Below are 19,708 nucleotides of genomic sequence, written 5' to 3'. Positions count from 1 at the left end.
TATCATGAGGGCAAACAGGTTGTGGACATGTCTGAGGCATGAGGCTCTTTGCATGCGTGAAAGGGGTCAGGATGACGCGCGGACATACTGCTACAGCATTCTGCTGAATTCCCATCTGAAGTATAGGTCGCAGGATAGCTCATTTTATGAAGAAATCCTGCAGTTTGCAAAATGAACTGTCCATCCAGAATGTTAATGATCTTCCTATTTGTTTTGTAGGTTTGGATGTTTATGTGTCAGATTTCTTTTAAGTAGAACTCAGTTTCAAAGTTCAGAACTGCAAGAGAGAAGACTTCTCAAGGTGGAGGAAGACATGAATGGTTTGTCTAGCACCGGCTCCTTTCCACCTGCTTCGCCTTTCACCTCTATGCATCCTATTTGATTTCCCCTGTCCTCATCGCCATTCAGAGGATAACTCTTGGGGTCAAGGACTGTGGACTTCAATTCATGTTTGGCTTCCAGAATGCTATAGGAGTCTAATGGGTGCTTGTTACAAGAGCAGTTGGCCTCACCTAAAGCCCTGGGCTGGTCCTGCTGGGAGCCAGAGAGGGGACCCATTGCTGAGCGACAACCCCATCAACACCAACAGACACGGCTCCCTGTGGCTTGGTCTGCGGCAGTCTGGCATCAAGGGTGGAGGCTGAGCAGAAATGGATTTCTTGCCACCATTCTCCGTCGGCCCGAGGGATGCTGGATGTCCCCGCGTTCCGGTCCCCACGTTCTTCTAGTCAACGCCTTGTCTGTCTTACTCTCCCCGTAATTGCATCTCTGGCCTAGTTCCGTTCTCAGACTGATGCCTGTAGAGCCAGAGGATCAGCGACCTCTTTGATGGGATCCAGGAGTTCTAGGACAATTAAAAAAAAAAAAATTAGGGGCTCCCAGGTGGCTCAGCAGGTTGAGAGTCTGACTCCTGATTTCGGCTCAGGTCATGATCTTGGGGTCATGAGGTCGAGCCCCGCATTGGGCTCCACGCTCAGCCGGGAGAGTCTGCTTGAGATTCTCTCTCCCTCTCCCTCTGCCCCTCCTCAAATAAATAAATAAATCTTTAAAAAAATGTAGTAGGGTTTCTTTAGTGATAATCTAAAATATGATTTTACCAGTTATAAAGGCAGCAATCCCAAACTGAAAGACATTTTCTTAGGATGAGACTTTTGTACTGTGGCTGCATTCAGCCCCTGCCAGGAAGGGCTAGGGTGGCTCACGGACCAACACGTCTGGCAGCGGGCAGCTGCTGGCTCAGTTCAGGGCTTTAATGATGTCAGGGCTGGTGTCCCTGTGATCCTCCTGTCTTGTCCCTCGGAGCTGCAAGTTGGTTGCTGCTGCTTCAGGCATTGTGACCTGTGCGGGAGGCAGGACTGAGGGAAAGAGGAGGCATCAGCCTCGTGGATCTCTTCTACCCAAAAAGCAGCACATTTTCCAGAAACCTCCTGGCAGTCCTCCTTTTACATTTCAGTGACACCAAATGAGTCACACAGCTGTCCTGGCTAAGAGGGAGGCCTAGAAATCCACTGGCGGGTAAAAGGCACAGGCTTGCTATGATGGGCTTGGCCCAGTCACTGCTCGGTACGTAGGGCTAGATCACAGTGTGCCGTCGCTGTGGGGCATGAGGCATGGGCCACGCAGCTGGAGGGCCTCTGAACAAAAGTTCCCTCTGCACAAAGGCCAAGGGAACTTTTTCCTTGTCTCCTCTCCCTGTGCTTCTTGCTCTGTTCCTGTGGTGACTTCCTCCTGCCTTTGGGCTCCTCACCGACTTCTCCGCCCCATCAGTGATGGATGGATTATTGCTGGTCACTCCCCCCTCCTCCTTCACCGTCAGGGTGGAAAAGGTCTTTATTTCTAAAGCCATTCTTTCGAAGTAAAGGTCATTATTTCTAAGTTGACTTCAGAGCTATGATACTAAATCCCAGCTATTTATCGAAATTCTAAGGTTTAAATTCCATTTATTCTCACCCAAAAGCAATTTCCTGGGTCGAGGAAGAAACACTCATGCTCAACTGACAGCCAAGCAATGCTAATTTTTGCTAAAGGCCCCGGGGGTTAAGTGTCGGCTAACTGACAAGCTAAGAGAGAGGGAATTTCATGCAAGTCTAGTATTTTTCTGGAGAGGGGAGAGCTGGGCTTGGGCCTCCGCTCACCATGCTCCCCATCTTCTCTAGGATATCCCACTCCCTTCCTCTCTGTGCTCACATCTACGAAGTAGCTCTGTGTCTTTCTTTACCCCTCCTTCTTTCTTTTTGCTTTCTTGTCTCCTGCTGCCGAGAGCTCATATTTCACCTTGTGATCCCTTCAAGGTCATGATGGCCTGTGGCTCCCCCTTCCCCGTTTCCGTGATTTTCCCGAGGCACACAAGCTCCCTTGTCTTCTCCTGGCTCAGCCACTTCACCTGCTCCTTGATGGCTATCCTGTGCGTTCTCGTGTGTTCTAAGGTTAATAATGTGTCTCTAGCCCTGACCATGGTGTCAGACGGTGAGAAATCGGGCACGGCAAGTTCTTTTCTCAGTTCTGCTGTGAGCCTTGTGAGCTCTTAGGCAGGTGATTTAATTATGCTGCAAAATTAATACCGCGCTGGCAAATCATTTTGAAATTCAACATTTTTAAAGTCTCTTGGGACTTAATGACATAAATATTATATAAGTATCAGTGACATATTTTTCTCCTGTTTTGAAAGTCTGCTTCCTTTCCGAAAATTTTGAAATATAACATAAAGAAATATTAAAAGATAAAGTTAAATGGAGAAAGGAGGGGCTCCCGGGTGGCTCAGTCAGTTAAGCATCCGACTCTCTACTTTGGCTCAGGTTGTGATCTCAGGGTTGTGAGATCGAGACCTGCGTCAGGTTCTGCGGTCAGCAGGGAGTCTGCTTGAGAGTCTCTCTTTCCCTCTCCCTCTGCCCCTACCCCCGCTCATGCTCTCACGTGCTCTTTCTCTAAATAAATAAATAATTAATCTTTTAAAATAAATAAATGGAGGGGCGCCTGTGTGGCTCAGTGGGTTGAGCATCTGCCTTTGGCTCAGGTTATGATCTCAGGGTCCTGGGATGGAGCCCTGCATTGGGCTCCCTGCTCAGCGGGGAGTCTACTCCCTCTCCTTGTGCCATTCCCCACTGCTCGTGTGCTCTCTCTCTCTCTCAAATAAATAAATAAAATCTTTAAATGAATGAATGATTGGAGAAAGGAAACATGCATATTGTATTGGACTCAAAATACCTTAGATCAGAGGCCCTAGTCTTCTCATGCTTTGGGGATGTCCCCAGGGTCAGCCAGACTATGAGGTTTGAAGGCATGGTCCCCAAGACTGTCCTCACTTCTGACACCAACTGCAAGGTTGTGGGTGTGAGTTCACAAAACCACCCTCAGTTTTGACAATTCACTAGAAGGAAGACTTACAGAACCTGCCGAAAGCTATTCTACCCACAGCTGTACTAAATCACAGGAAAAGGATACAGATTAAAATCAGCCAAAGGAAGAGACACATGGAGCAGAGCGTGTGAGGGTTCTAAATGCAAAGCTTCTGACCACCCTGGCATCGATGTGTGACAAAACACATGGAATATTACCCATCAGGGAAGCCCACTTGAGCCTTGATGTTCAGAAGTTTTTGGGGTCTCATTACCTTGACACGATTGAGTGATTGATTGTCCACTGGCTGATCTCAGCCTCCAGTCAAAGTCCCCCACGTAAGTCACGTGGCGGGTCTTTCTGGCATGGCCAGTTCTCACCCTAAAATGATCAGGTGTGGCTAACCCCACCCTAAGATCTGGTGTACCCAGAGCCTGCCCTAAACAGACACTTCTGTCAGGAATGACCCAGATTACATCCCAGAAGCTGGGGTGTAAGGGCCAGACCTCTTTTGGGGCAAATTCTTTACTGCGCAGGATGCTTGGGTTCTTATTCATTATCGACGTTCGTTGTGCCCCCAGGAAAGTGCAACATGGGAGAGGCATGTGGAGCATCCTGGAGACCCTCGTTTGTTAGTGGGCATTGGCATTGAATCCCAGTTATGGGGGGCACACATCCCAAAGCCCTTGGGGCTGCCGCTCTCTGCTGCTCAGACATCAGAGATGCTGGCAAGGCAGGGGCTCTGGAGTCTTCTGTGTTTCAAGATGCCAATGCCCTGGGGGCTCAAGGACAGCTGAGGTTTCTGGAAGTTAGTGACCTGTCATCAACTAGGTCAGAGTGAACACCTGACCTGGAGATGTGGGGGAGCAAAGGCTTAGTGGATTCAGAGATCAAGTAGCTGGAGTTTGAAAGTGGGCAGAAAAACCTGGACTTTATATGCAACAGATGGGAGAAGTAGGCTGAGGGTGGGAGACACCATAAACATGTGATGCACAGACTCAGTAAACAAAAGCAGCCAAGGAGCAAACAGAACATGGAAATTCATTGGAAGACACGTGACTACACAAATACTCCGTGTCAAGTTCAAAAGGAAAATACATTCTTCACTAAGAGAAGGATTTATTAACCTTCTAATAAAAATCTGAAGAATAATTGCTGTCTATCTAACAAATATTTATTGAGCATTTACCAGGTATCATTCAATGTTCTAAGTATTGAGGATTCAGCAGAGAGCAAAACTGACAAAATCCCTCCCCTCACAGAGCTTGCTTCCCAATGGGAGATATAAATAATAAATAAACATACAATATGAGGTGGTGGTAAGTGTGCTGAAGAAAAAATAAGCAGGAGGAATGGATGGAGAGAGGGAAGAGAGGAGCTTGTTATCTTAGACCAGGAGCTCAGGGACAGTCTCACTAACCAAGAGATATCTTTGTCGAGATTTCAAGAAAAGGAGGGACCTGGTCATGTGGATATCTATGGAAAATTTTCTAGGTAGGTCAGTTAAGTGCAAAGATCCTGAGGTTGGGGAATGCTTGGCGTATTGATGAACGAGCAGCCAGTGTGGCTAGAGTGGAGATAAAGCCAGATAAACAGCACCTTGTGGTTGTGGAAAGGAGATAGAAGCCATTGGAGGATGTCCACTGTAAGTTTATGTGACAGAGAACAACGAAAGTTCGGGTATGCACACACACACCCATCTCAGTGCCCAGGTTCTGTGTAGACTCCTGGTTCCATCATCATCTTGAGCAGGGCTAACTGTGGAAGAGTCTTAGAGGCAGATGACAGGTTAAACTGATTCCTATAAGAAGGGATGTGGAGTGAACGTGGAAAGATATGAATTCTGGGAAGACACTAGGGGTGGGGTGGCCAGCAAAGGGGCAGCAAGGGGGCAGAGAGGGGCTACTGAGAGCATTCTTTTGGGGAAGCACAATTTTAAGGGAAGCAGCTACTGTGAGGAGGGAAACGAAAATTTTTAGAATGTTCTACTGTGTGTTACCCAGCATGATTCCCTCTTTGCTGCTTCTCCCAGAGTTTTCTCACATGAAGCTGCAAGGCTTTTTTTGGAGTTGGATTTGTGTTTCTTCTGAATGAACATTCTACTGAGACCAGCTCTGAGGTGGCCTGGCTTTATTCAGGTTTCATTTCTATGGGTAGGGCCCATGAAGTGATTGATTAACTAGCTGTTTTATAGCCTTTTCTCGTTAACTCGAAAGATTTTTTTCTTCTCTTAAATAATTAAAAGAACCCTTCTGTTTCACTTCAGAATATTTATGCAACAGGTAACCTCAGTTGGAGTCTCAAATCTGCTATTTTCAGCCGTGTCATCTCAGGTAAGTCACCTGATCTTTTTAGGCTCCGGGAGTCTTATCTGTAAGTGGAGGTAATTTTTTAAAAAAAATTTCTATACAGAATCTCAAGAATGAAATGATACTCTGCAAGTATCATTTGCAAATGACAGCCACTATTTTAACTGATTACTGTTTTTAAACGACCAGTTTGGATACTAACATGTGCTCACTAAATATACATGGAATAGATTTAATAATTAAAATGAATGTGTAGATTCACTTGACCAGAGGAGACAAAATGTGTGCATCAGTGCATCAGGGGGTAATAAATTTTATCGAATTGCTGGAATCTCTTTCTTATCCTACATCAGTCAAGAAAGACATAGCAAATGTTGCAATCCTGAGAATAAATTTCCCTTAATAGTAAAAATAAATTCTCTCAAACTATAACTCATATATCAGAAGTCACATAGTGATTATTGGAATTGCAACTTAAAAATAAACACCAGTTTTATATATATATATGTGTGTGTGTGTGTGTGTGTGTGTGTGTATAAAGAATCTATTAGGTAGAAGTTCTGGAAAATAACACAGAAAGCAGCAAGAATAATCACTGGTACCAAACTGGCTTTGTCGTGAAAAGGAGATTTGTCTCCCTTAAAAATAGTGAACTCTTTTTTTTTCATCACTTCAAGTCATTTGCATTTGATAATGGTGCAGTATGTAAATTGTGTGAATTAGCATAAAGACTGATTGCTGACTAGTTCTAACTGGCTTTGCCACACAATCATGAACGCAGGGTTTTGTAGACTCTGAGAGATCAATGGTCAATAGTCTAAGACTCTATTCAAAGTTTAAAAAAAAATAGTTCAACACTTTAACATTTAGTATGTCCGTGCTTATCTGAATGTTGGTTAGAACGTTCTTGAAAGCTTGATGTTGTCACAGTCTGTCTTAGTGACTGCCAGAAACAGTCATGCCGTTCTTCCCCTTATCTTAATGGGTGTGGTCGGCGCTGATGGAAAAGGCTACCCAGAGCCAAGGAACCCCTTAGGGAGGCTTTCCCCTGGGGACCTCGCTGCACCTCTGCCTCCCTGGGAGGACTCATGCCCCATCTCCCCCCACCCCCTTTTGCCCACATGCCCGTGGGATCAAGGTCCATCCTCTAGGTCAGACACCAGCTCCAGCTCACCAGTGTGCGTGTGCTGTCCCTGTAACCACCCCCCCCCACACACACTCCCCGCCCAGCCTCGGCATCTGCACACCCACACCCACTGTCTTCCCACTTCCCCAGCCGGCCCCACAAAGGCACCGGGGTACCACAGCTGTAGGCTGTGGGAAACCTGCTTCTCTGTTTTCTTCAGCTTAGTCCAGACACCTCACCATCTGTTAAATTAGAGCTATGTCCCTGGTCCTGGCCTAACCCCTTCCCCAGCCGACTGCCTACCCAGCGGTCAGAGTGCTCTAGAATACATGTTGGATGACGCGAAAATACACCACAACACATGTTCTCCAGTTTAACCTTTCAGTGTAGCTGTGGGTGCCTTGTAGGGACTCACCCCTCGGTGCCTGCTCATCTTCTCCATCCACTGAACTTCTGTCTTTATACGCCCAGTTCAGAAATCACCTCCTTCTGGGAGCCTTCCCTGACCTCCATAGGGAGTCTGTCATTCTCTTACATTCCATGCAATATATTTATTTACATGTCAGATCCCCTTAACTAAGGAAGGAAAGCTAACCGCATCTCCAAGGACCCGTAGTCTCACGGGATTGAGGAGCCGTTTATCTGGCTCTTGGGGATGTCTTTGTGAGATCCCGTGTTTACGGCTGGCTTCCTTGACACCGTATCTTGTAAGACCCTGCTGCTCGGGCATCACCCGAGAGCCGGTTAGAATGGCACCATCTCTGTTCCTACTCCAGACCTTCTGAATAAGAATCTGTAGTTGAACAAGATTCCCAAGGAATTTTCTCACACACTAAAGTCTGACAATCACTGGCGTAAGGATTATTCATGTCAAGAGTTTAAATAGAAAGTATAAAATGCCTGCTGGTTCCTGGGGAGCCGTGTTTGAGGCGGACTAGATTCCAGAGATGGATCGGCTCCTCGGCATTCAGTTCCGGGCACTGGTGTGAAGTGGCACCGGGTCCACAAGCAGACGCCTGGGCGGGGGGTCGGGGGGGTGGCAAAGGCAGCTTCTGCAGGAGGGAGGTGGGAGGGCTCACCGTCTCTTCCTCCAGCCACCAGAGCTGCTGTCTGCGGGATAGCTCCATCTTTTGTTGCACAGGAAATTGAGAGGTTTGGCATGAGGTGGCCTTATGCTGTTCCAGACTAGATCTAGACTAGACTAGAGCACACCCTACGAGTGTCTCTCTGCGCTCCCTGAAGGTGTCCTATTGGCCCCTGTAACCAGACAGACGGTGGGTGCTCAGTCAATGTTTATGGTTGGATTTGGGCTTCAGTGATGTGCATTATGCCTTCTCACACCTCTCCAGTCAGCACTGTGTAGACAATGCCACCAATTTTAACAGAAATAATTCTGTCTCCACAGAAGTCCGGGAACTGGGACCATGACCTGAGCCGAAGGCAGACGCTTAGCCAACCGAGCCACCTAGGTGCCCGGGTTTTAGTCTACATTTGGAGATATGAGCTCACAATGATTTTGTGTTCTCCTGTGACTGACTCCTTTATCATGTCTTTTAGTGTGATCACATTAAGGCATTCACATATTTAAGGGCATATGATTTTATTACAATTGTCCATTTGTTTCTCCTTTATATTACAGTGAGGGAATTTTACTGAGTTTTTTGAAGTTCTATTTGATAGGTTATATTGTCTATAAATTCCAGTTCTGGAAGGCAAAGCAGTATTAAAAATGAATGCCTTAAAAGGGACATTGTGTCACTGGTGTAGATGTGGGTAGTTCCCAAAGAAGGAGACTCTTTGCCTTGCTCCTCGTGGAATGGGCCTGGGAATGGGCCTGGGCAAGACTCTAGAGAGAGAAGGCTGTGTGGTGTGTGGAGGCAGAAAGGGTTTTAGACAACCTCAGAGTTTCCAGCAAGGACTGGGGCAGCAAAATGCTACACTTGATCTTAGCCAAAAGGCCGAGAAGCGATGGGGGGGGCGGGGCAGCAAAATGATGCAGGATAACTGAGAGGGGCCTGCAAGTTCATTGGCAACCACCTGGTGATGATCAGAAGGGTCTATGGTTTTCCTAGGAGCAATGCTGTGGGCAGATGGTAGGCAAGACAGGTGTAATCCATCCTTGACCTTTTTGCTCCTCAAAAGCACTTTGGAACTTAGACACAAGCCCTGGGGAAAAGTGGAGGGGGGTGAGGGAGGGAATCACTTAAATGACTCAAAAGAATTTTCCACCAAACAAGCAGATAAGGAGCTTCTAATAAAAATTAAGTTCTGTTCTAGAAAAATAAAATTACATTTCCTTTTTTTTTTTAAGATTTTATTTATTTTTGACAGAGAGAGAGAGCACAAGCAGGGGGAGCAGCAAGCAGAGGGAGAGGGAGAAGCAGGCTCCCCACTGAGCAGGGAGACCTATGCGGGACTCGATCCCAGGACCCTGGGATCATGACCTGAACCGAAGGCAGCCGCTTAACAACTGGGCCACCCAGGTGCCCCTAAAATTATATTTCTTATACTTTTAAGTTTGTGTCCTAAGATTCATAATTATTACCCAAGTATAAAGCCCTTTTTCAATGTGTAAAATTTTGCAGAATGTCCCCAAGCATGAGAACTGCTGCAATTTAAGCATCCACGGATTGAGAAAAGACCTGAAGGCAAAAGCTACCCTGCATTCGGGAGGTGCTTGCTTCCCTCACAATTAGATTTGCTGATCAGTAGGCCCACAGACTAGGAGGAACACAGGTTCTAAATAAGAAAGTCTGGGGTCCCGAGTTTGCTATTTACTAACTGTGGGCTCTTGGACAAGTCAAATTGTGTCGTTACTCCTGTTTCCTCATTAACAAAATGGGGATAATGATAGTATCTACCACACAGGGTGATTGAGAGAACTCTGTAAGCCATGGTCGATCATAAATGGACATTAATTATTGTTTATAGATGCTCCCTGTATATGTATTATCTACAGACATAAAAGTGAGCATTAGTTTAATTTCTGTGGAGACTCCTTACTCCAGAGTTAAGTATTAAACCAAGCAAAATAATTTAGGGTTAGACTTTTTAGGGAATTCCTAGTCTGTGTGGCACGAGAATATTATTGCACAGAGCTGGTTAAGAGACTACCTACCAAACCACAGGCTCTGCAGGAGGATTTGTGCACGTTTGGATCAACAACCCACTACTTGCCACGAAGCTCTCCCACCAGGAAGATGTGCTCTCGTTTTCCATTACCCAAGTCTTATCGTTTCTAGAACCAAAGAATACAGACCAATTAATCACCAAGGAGCAGAAATAAATTACCTCACCTTTGGGTGACTTGCTGTTTGGGCGATTTAGCACTTCTTATCTCAAGAGGAAAAGCACAGTGGGCTGGTTAGTTCACAATGGGAATGGTCCGTGCTTCCAAGGAGACCCAAGTTATTGTAAAGAGACATTCATCGTAGACCGATGATGGTTCCTGTTTGGAGGTTTGGAGGAAGTTTCTTCCAGTTTGTCGCTCTGAATGTGGCCCTATTTCTTAAGGTAACCAGTGAAACTCTGATTATGCAAAATATTGTGGAAATGGGGTTTTCCAGGTGAGGAAAGGCAATCATCTGGGTTTAGCCCAAGTTGAAAAGCTATTTTAAATGCCTTGTTGGACTTTCTTGCCTTCACAAGTACAGGGCGGTGAGTGTATTTTGCATATTTCTTTGTGAGATAGTTGAAAGAGTCATTCATTCATTTGTTAAACCATTCATTTATTCTTTTTACAAGTATCTCTTGTATTACTACGGAGTTCTGGGCTAGGGGCTGGCCACATGGCAGTGAAAAGACGGAGATGGTCTAATCGTCTAATGGAAGCCAACAGAATTGTCTTCAGAATGCAACACCACCACCTAGCAGCCATGTGATCCCAGGCAAGTTCTTTATTCTCTCTGACTCAGTTTCTCATCGGGAAAATGGGGCCCAAGAACTCTAATATTTAGCTTGCCAAGAACATTTGAGGATTATAAAGCATAAAATGCTCTAAAAACTGCAGGTCTCTCTGAATGGTCATGTCATTTGATGACTGAGAATCTTGCCTTGCTTTATGAAAATCATTCTAAATGGCCCAAACCATTATATTATTTTAAGGGATGAAGTCATTTCTATGTGGACTCTATATTGTATTTAAAATAACATTTCGGGGGAAAGAAACTATCTGGTTCAGTTCCTGCCTTTTACAAATTAGAAAACCAAGGCCTCGAGAGGTGGACTGACCTGCTCAACTGACTCTGTTAACAGATAAACTGAGGCATATTAAAAATTTCAAGAGTTTATTTGAACAAAAGTTGATTCAAATTGGGCAGCATCCAATCTAGCCGATAGGAAAAAGCCAGCTGTTAAGATGCTGAACAAAAAATGAAAGACTTTTATAGACAGAAGGGAGCAGGAACAAGGAAATTATACTAAGCAAAAAGCAGGCTGGTTATTGCAAAGTTATTTTCCTTTAGGGGATGGCAGGGGTCTATCAGGCAGATGACCTAACTAGTGCTCATCAGGAGATTCCTGATTGGTTTCAGATTCCACTTCTGGGACAGTTGAAACTCTAAGTAAGTTAAGTGTTGGTTTGGTGACATGGGGTTTAGCATAAACAACTTCACTGTGGGCCCGTTGTCTTGTTTTTAACAACGCACAGAGCTGGGACTAGAGCTCAGTCAGTCCTGTTCCTCTGACCAGGTCTTATCACTCAGACTACGTCCCCTACCTACAAAACATAGGATGATACTAGCTGACGAGTGACAGTAGCCTGTCTGCTGAAATTGGGCAGTAACTTCTCTTCACTTCAATCTGTCTTCAAGGAAGAATATAATCATTGTCCCTTCGATCCATTTCCAAGAACAGTTGATTTTAACTTTCTATTTGAGCTTGCGTGGCAGGCAGAATCTTGGACCTCATTGTCTCTGCCCTCTGATGTCATGCCCACGGTTATATTAATTGGAAAAAGGGATGTGGCAGATATAATCAAGGTCACTAAGCAGCTGGCCTTGAGACAGGGAGATTATGCTGTATTATCCATGTAGGCCTAAAGTAATCACATGAGCCCTTTAAAGCAGAAAAGGAAGCCAGAAGAGGAAATCAGATGTAGCAAAAGGCAAAGTTAGAGATGCCAAGCATGAGAGGGGTCCTATGTACCATCATTGGCTCGAAGATGAAGGGGGGTCATGTGTCGAGGAAATGGGGATCACCGTGCTCCAAACCTCTGTCAACAACCTGAAATAAGTTTGCAAGTGGAATCTTCCTCAGAGCCTCTATGGAAGACCCCAGGCTGGCCGAACCCAGGCTTCAACCTTGGGAGGCCCCGAGCAGAGGACCCACTTGAGGCACTCTTTGCTGGGACTTCTGACCCACTGTGAGATGCTACATGGGTATCACTTTCAAATGTTTTTCTTTTATTTTTGCCATTGACTTTAAAATATTTCTACTATTAATTGAAGTAGTACATACAGGTGGATACCCAGGCAGTACAGAAAGGTGAGCGAAGAGCAGCAGCCCCCTATTGAGTAAGCCCTTCCTACATGCCCGCCAGGCAGCGGCAGCCCTGTGGGGCTGTTGCTGTACCCCACATCTGTCAGTATCACCCTATCGTACTGCTTTTTTTAAAATTTGAGATATTACTTGTTGATTTGATGTTTAGGTAGATATCGTTTACTTTTTTTTTTAAAGGATTTTTATTTGAGAGAGAGAGAGTGAGCAAGCACAAGCAGGGGAGGGGCAGAGGGAGAGGGAGAAGCAGGCTCCCCACTGAGCAGGGAGCCCCACACACGGGGCTCGATCCCAGGACCCTGGGATCATGACCTGAGCCGAAGGCAGACGCTTAACCAACTGAGCCACCCAGGCGCCCTGATATCATTTACTTTTTAAAAGAAAGCTCCAACAAGGACATCTTTTCTTGTGTTTAGTATCTTTCCTCTAAAAGTTCAGTATAGCAAAAATGTTTTATTTATCCTTTTAGTGAGTTGGCTCCCACGCAACCGAGGTTTTATTGTGTTTGGCCTCTTAAAGGACTGGAAACCACCATCCCATGCTCAAGGAGCCTCCACGCCCGCTCGGTTTCATCTCTTTGGTACCTAGCAGGGAAATAAACTTACAACATCCCTCCTGTCTGTGAACCCTCGTGCAATATGAAGATTTCAAACTTTAGCATAATCTGTGTATCTTGGGTTTTTAACCATAATGTCACAGTTGCTGGATACAGCCAAGAGATGAAATGCTTCCTTTATTTTCCATTGCACTTTCTCCCCAAATCCTTCCAGGAGGACGCTCGAAGCTCCCCCAGACATTTGGACTGCAGACATTGCAGCAGGCAGAAGATGAGATGGTCAATATTCAGAGTTTCATCATAGCTGGGGAAACAGTGCTTCATTCCATAGTTAAGAAACGATGTCTGAACTAAATTTAACAGAGAAAACTTGATTAGGACACTATTTTGCTTGTGAGTTGATGTAGCAAACTCTAGTGGGTATAGTGTGCCAGAATGAGAGAATGATCTGGTGAGACATTTAATCAACTATGGTCAAAGGGTAAAAATTGATTTAAGAAAAACCACGTAATTTTAATCAGTTGATTTCAGCTTCTCATTTGTCACACCTTTATCAGAACTGTCAACACAAAGCAAAACAAACTGAGCAATTCATTTCTTCTTCTCTTGTAAATTTACCATATATGTACCGGGTGTCTGAGGCTGGCATTCCAGGGGACAGAAAAGCAGAGGCCCCAGTTAATCAGGAAACTAGAGGAGGCAGTGTAGGTCAGTGGTTAGGAACTCAACTCTGGTGGGGTAAAAACCACTTTGGGTTCTGGCTTCAACCATGAGACCTTCAGGCTTCTAGGGTTGCTGTGGGGATTAAATGAGATGGGTATGTAGTACGTAGCATCTGATAAGACTAAATAAATGTGAGAGTTTCTCGTCATTCTTATTAGCTCCAAGACTAGCCCAGTGGACATATGGGTCCCTGTCCAGCAGCCTTGAGGACAACTTCTATTAGTATCGTATGCAGAAGGGGGAGTGGCACTGGAATTGCCCAGCCTGTGCTGAGGAGACAGATGGCTCCGTGGTGCCCTTGGCTTGCCCGTCTGTAGGGCACGGGAGTACCATCACATTGTTGTGGACTGGCCAGACCTCGCATTACACTTGGCATTGCTCATTTCAGGCATAACCTTTATGGCTATGTAGCTGCACAAAACTTTCCACAAGGAGCTTCCACACCGTGTTCACCTTTTCTTTTTCGATATGTTGGGTCTTTAAAAAAAACACCTTCTTACTTAAAAAAAACCAACCCATTCTATTGAAGTGTGATTGACATACAAAAAGTTGTACGTATTTAATGCATACAGCTGATGAGTCTGGGGATGATTATACATCGGTGGAAACATCATCACATCTGGGCCATAAACACAGCCATCACCAAAAGTTTCTTCCCACCTTCTTTATTTATTATTATTGTGATGATAACACTTAACATAAGACCTACCCTCTTGGCACAACACAATCCAGTGGTGTTAACTACTGCTACTATGTGTACAGTAGATCTCCAGGATTTATTCACCTTAGATTTTGTCACTCTTCTGTAATTAGTTCTTCACTGTAGCCAGAAGAGGGCACTGTTGCTTTACCCAAATTCTGTACTGTGGTTTGCAGGGCGGTGCGTCTGTGTCCTGTGCTACAGCGTCTCATTCCTGGCTTTTTTGGGGGGGCAATTTCATCTCTTAGGTACCTAGCAGGGAAATAAAAAAAACAAAACAACCTTTTGTCTGTAGCAGGACATATACAAAAACTTGGTACTTGACAAACTAAAAATTTTTGAAATCACGCACAGTTGTGTATGGGATTTTAAAAAAATGCACAAGTGCAGCAGAGAAATGCATTCTTTGATCAAGGTTTCAACTTTCTGAAACCACTGTCTGAAAAATTAGGGCGCAATTTGGCGTTCCTGCTCATTTTTGGCACCATAAGTGACCCAGAAAAGACAGAAGAAATTGAAAAAGACATAGAAGCAGTTGTGCAGTTTGGGGGAGCTCTGGGATGTTTCCTCCTACTGTGGCAAAACTCATAATCTCCTGAAAACAGAAGTCTTTGGTGGACGCAAAGTTGACACTCACCCCCTACTTCTGCCTATGAGGTTTGCCTTTTCCTTTCTTGGCGAATGCCATTATGAGCCCCTTCACCATTTTTAACAGGCCAGTTTTTAATGAGGCAATAATGGCTTTATTTATAATCCTTGGGTGAAAAATGGCACTTGAAGAAGACCATTTCACAACCCAGGGGTGTCTGCATTCTCGTGGTTCTCTTCCAGACTAGCAGTCTAATAAGGGTGACAGAAACTGAACTCTGCTTTGGCCTATGTTTATGTTCTTTCCCCCCCTACCCCTCTCAAGTTTCCCTATATGTCATTTCTTTCCATGGCTTCAGAGTTGGAACGAGAGATATTCGAAATGCAAATACAAGTATGCTGATGGCAAGCCAAACCTACAACAGTGTAAAGTCACAGGGTAGGGCTGAAAAAATCTAGTGGAATTGGAGAATATCTGCAGCACCAAGTATTAATACGATGCCTGTAAATCAATATTTGCTGGGTGAATGACTGATTGGCTCAATGAAACCACTACCTTCTGAGGATAATTGTGGGTGTGAAAACTGATTTGTAAGTATTTGAATGTACATGATTTTTTTTTAAATGTTACCATTTCCTCCTGATATTGAAATACTTTCAGGTATCCTCAAATAAGGGAATAGCAAGTCTTTCAACTTTATTTGGGATTTGATAGTGAATGCTTTTCACAATTATTCATGAGGCTAAAGGAAATTTGCGTACACGTGTGTATGTGAGTTTATATCCTCGCTCGTGCTATATTTTCAAAATCATGAGAAACCGTTGTGGGAACTTTAAGACAGCTTGCTCAACAGCCTTTCTCTGTTTCCATTCTCTCTTCATACCGGTGATGTTAACTTGCGGCTTCTTGTTTTTGTTTTTGTGTTTTTTCCTTCCAGACTCCTGTCCCAGCTGAACTCTACGCAGTGGGTAAAGTCTGTGCTTACAGAGGGCCATAAAATCCTTTTAATATTCATTTGAAGGTACAAACTCTTGGACCACAAAGGTCCCTTCTTCATATCCAGGCATGCTCAGGGACTTGGCATCTCGCCCTGGAAGCAAGGCATATAGGCCAAACAAAACCCTCATTTTCACTGCTTGGAACAACGGTCAATTCTTTAATGTAATTACTTAGAACAAATTAAGAGTTTAGATCCAAGAGCCTTGAGGCAATCAAAGATTATGGAAGATAGGGGGGTGGGGAGTGGTTTAAGATGCCCCTGGGTTGTAAAAACCACCCCCCACAGAGCCTGGTGTGATTCTGATATATATGAAAGAGCCTTGACCAAGTACACACCAAAGGACCTTCAGGGCAGGAAAAAGGAGGAGCCTCTATTCCATCCACGCTCTGTGTTGGCCAGGCTACCTTCTTCTAAATATAGCTAGCTGCTTCTTTTTAAAATGTGTGACTTCTTCAATACTCTTCCCTCTGCAGCAGCTTAGTTTCTTAAGGTAGTGGAGAGTAAAGAATTGTTTCTCCATCATCAACTGCAGACCGACAGCCCCAGCATAAAGCATGAAGACGGTATCAGTAAGAGATGGAAGGAGGCACAAAGGCAAATCCCATGAATTTGAGTTTTATTGCATGAGCTGTCAGGTTCCTAGGTATGCAGGAAGAGCAGAGCCTCAAATACTGACTTCAAAGAGAGTCTGTAATTTCATTCAAGACAGGAAGTGTCCCTTAAGCCACTGCCACTGGGCAAATGTAGAAATAGGAACTTTGATACAGATTCAAGGTACTTTTACTTAGGAGGGTTAAGAGGACAGAGCTATAGGGTTGTAGGAATACCGTTCTCCTTAAACAGCTTAGGAAGGAATCAGAAAGGCAGGCTTTACGCAGTACTCACCACAAGCCGGGCACCGTTCTGTGTGCTTTACATATGCTAGTTTATTTAATCAGCAAAACAATGCTCCGAGCCAGGTGCTCATCTGACCTCACTTGGCAAACCGGGAAACTAAGGCACCAAGATACAATACTTGTCCCTCAAACACCCAGCTAGTACCTGTAGAAGCAGAAATTCCAGCTTGATTCTAGTCCCTGCCCTTAAGCATTTAACTGCTAAAAATCAGATACTATGTGGATATAGAAAGACTGGAACCGATATGCTAAATGTTATTACCTCTAAATGGCGGGTTTACGGTTAATTTTCTTTTACCTTTCTGTTTTTTCCCCCAATTTCTACCACGTACTGTTTTTATAATCAGAGAAAAGAAATAATAAAATGCTGCTTTAAAATTCTGACCCTAAAATCTATCACCGTGAAGATCACTGTGCTGAAGAGCCCCAGAGTAGAAATAGTGCTCGTGGCCCTGGTTGCTCGATTCACTAACGGCCAGACTTCATAGACTAACACCAAGGAAAAGTGACTCAGATGGATCCCTCTGCAGTCCTGTGAGCAATCAATAAACTGTCTACCCCCTGCAATGTCACCTGGGGCCCTATGAGGGGATGGACAGAGTCTCAAAGGAAGAGTGAATTTCCCAGCTGTAACAACTCTGAATGGAGTTCAACAGGATGGCCGGCTCAGCTCTGAAAGGACACAAATTCACGTTCACGCACGACTTTCTATTAAAAGTCATAATACAGGGGCACCTGGGGGGCTCAGTCGGTTGAGTGACCGACTCTTGGTTTGGGCTCAGGTCATGATCTCAGGGTCGTGGGATGAAGGCCCCACTCAGCGTGGAGGCTGCTGCTAGAGCTTCTCTCCTTCTGCCCCCTCCCCCCACGTGCACACGTGGAAACTCAGATAAATAACTAGATCTTTAAAAAAAAAGTCATAATACAAAAGCCCATTGATTCTGTATAGATCAGCCACGAACAACTAGAATTGGAAATTAAAAAGTAATTTTGTAACTCACAAAATACACAAAACACATATAACGGATGTAGGAAGCAACTGAAATTTTAAAATATGAGCATGTCAATTTGGATACAATTTTAGGAATATTCTCAAGGTTTATCATAACAAATGTTTAACACGAATACCATGAAAAGACATAAATGCAGAAGGCAGCAAATCAAAATTTAGGAAACTATCAGTTCAGACTTCTTGTTTGTTCCTGGAGAAAAACAACTGACGTATACAACGCTGATAGCTTCTCATACTGACTGTCTTAACTCTTTATTTTTCCTTGTCTTTTTAATAAATAGCCGGATTTTAAAAAATCCCCTTTTTGAAAGTAAGAGCTGAGGTCTCATTTCTCTAGGTTTGCATCTCTCTTAAGGGGAGGTGTTGACATGGGCCCTGAGCTGAGTCCCTCAACTCCTCCTGCGAGACCGAAGGACTTCTTCCCTCAGCGGCTGGGGTGCTGGCTGCAGAAGGCGCTCAGCCACCTGCCCTCTTCCAAACTGAGAACTCTGTGGAAGAGTGCCGCCTTGATCAAGCCCTGGTCCCTTTCCTGGGTAGCCTGGACTCAGCACCTGGTTGATGCAGCCTCAAAAAACCTGGCCTTCTCGCTTTGACTGCGGACAACTCTGCAGTCTCACTTCCACTCCAGGGCTCCCTGTGGGGGCCATCCGAGGCCTCAGCTGAGACCACATCCCAGCTGAGCTCCCTTTGCCCATCCTGCTTCCCTCCCTTTCCTTCCACAGGTGTTGATCCCAAGACAAGTGCAGCCAGGGGCTTCCCGGCCCTGGCTCAGTGTCCCATCTCGCAGCACAAATTTGACACTGGGGGAGGAAGAGCATACCTCTCTAGTGAGCGCTGGGCCCCTCTGCCACCCTGATTCTGCAGACCACAGCCCGGAAGCCCCTCTTAGAAATAAGGCGAGGAAGGAAAGCAGTGCCATTTTCCTCACACAGATTCAGGAAGTGGATCAAAGAACAAAGAAGACCCTTGGAAGCCTGGCAGGGAACATGTCTGAAATTCGGGTGGGGCTTTGGGGGAACCACAGGAGGCAGGATGGCAGCTGCTTAGCCCACTGTTTGGTCTAATCCCCCGAGCTGTCTTGTCCCTGGTACCACGGTCGCACTGTGTTAATTAAATCATTCTCATTAATTCAGCCCGAGTGTAAATTAGGAAGGAATGAAGATAAATTAGGTTTGAAGGCAGCTAATACATTTAACCCCATGCTGCTTATTTTGCAGCCTAACAAAATAACGTTGTTAAGGGAGATAACAAGGCCAAAGCCTTGGGCACAGCTTCTTAATAGCATTAAAAATGAGACCTTGGTTTGGTGTCACAAGGCAGAGGTGAAGACCAGCTCCTGGGGGCCTATGGGAATGGGCTAACATCTTGAGGAGGGTGGTGGTCACTGTACGACACAGACCCACAGCATTCCCTGACTTGTTTATGACTCAGACATCGACTATGTGTACGCTTGTCCAGTTGGATCACAGGCCTGTCTAGAGAGTTCTTCCTGTACACATCCACGACTTGCTCACCTTCTCATCCTGTGAGGAGAGTGATAAGAATTACCTTTAGGCTTGGCTGAGAGATGCTGGGGTAATAACAGTTTGAGTTGCTGTGGTCAGAAATATGCTAACTTGCAAATCATTTTCAGCTGTAAAATAAACATTAGGGCACAGAGGCCTGAAAGCTTGTCAGACATTGGTTAAAGCAAACCAGTGTGGTTTGCAGGAGGTCATTGAAAGCACACACATTTTCCCCAAAATGCAAGTTTAGTTCCTCTATCTCTCAGTAGGAAAATGTTTTCCACTTTTATACCCTCCAGAAGCTAATTTCTTTCCTCTGCCTCATGTTGCTTATCTCCCTGAGGCAGATAAAGCAAATGCCTATGGTCACTGAATACGGTTCAAGATTTCCCAAAGCTACGACGTTTTTTCCTTCTCTTTTCTTGAAGCCCAGAAAGATGGCAACATTAGGTAGAAAGGA

This window comes from Zalophus californianus, chromosome 5 (assembly GCF_009762305.2).
Source record: "Zalophus californianus isolate mZalCal1 chromosome 5, mZalCal1.pri.v2, whole genome shotgun sequence".
Lineage (NCBI taxonomy): Eukaryota > Metazoa > Chordata > Mammalia > Carnivora > Otariidae > Zalophus > Zalophus californianus.
The sequence above is the reverse complement of the archived record's forward strand: the minus strand, read 5'-3'. Positions refer to the sequence as shown.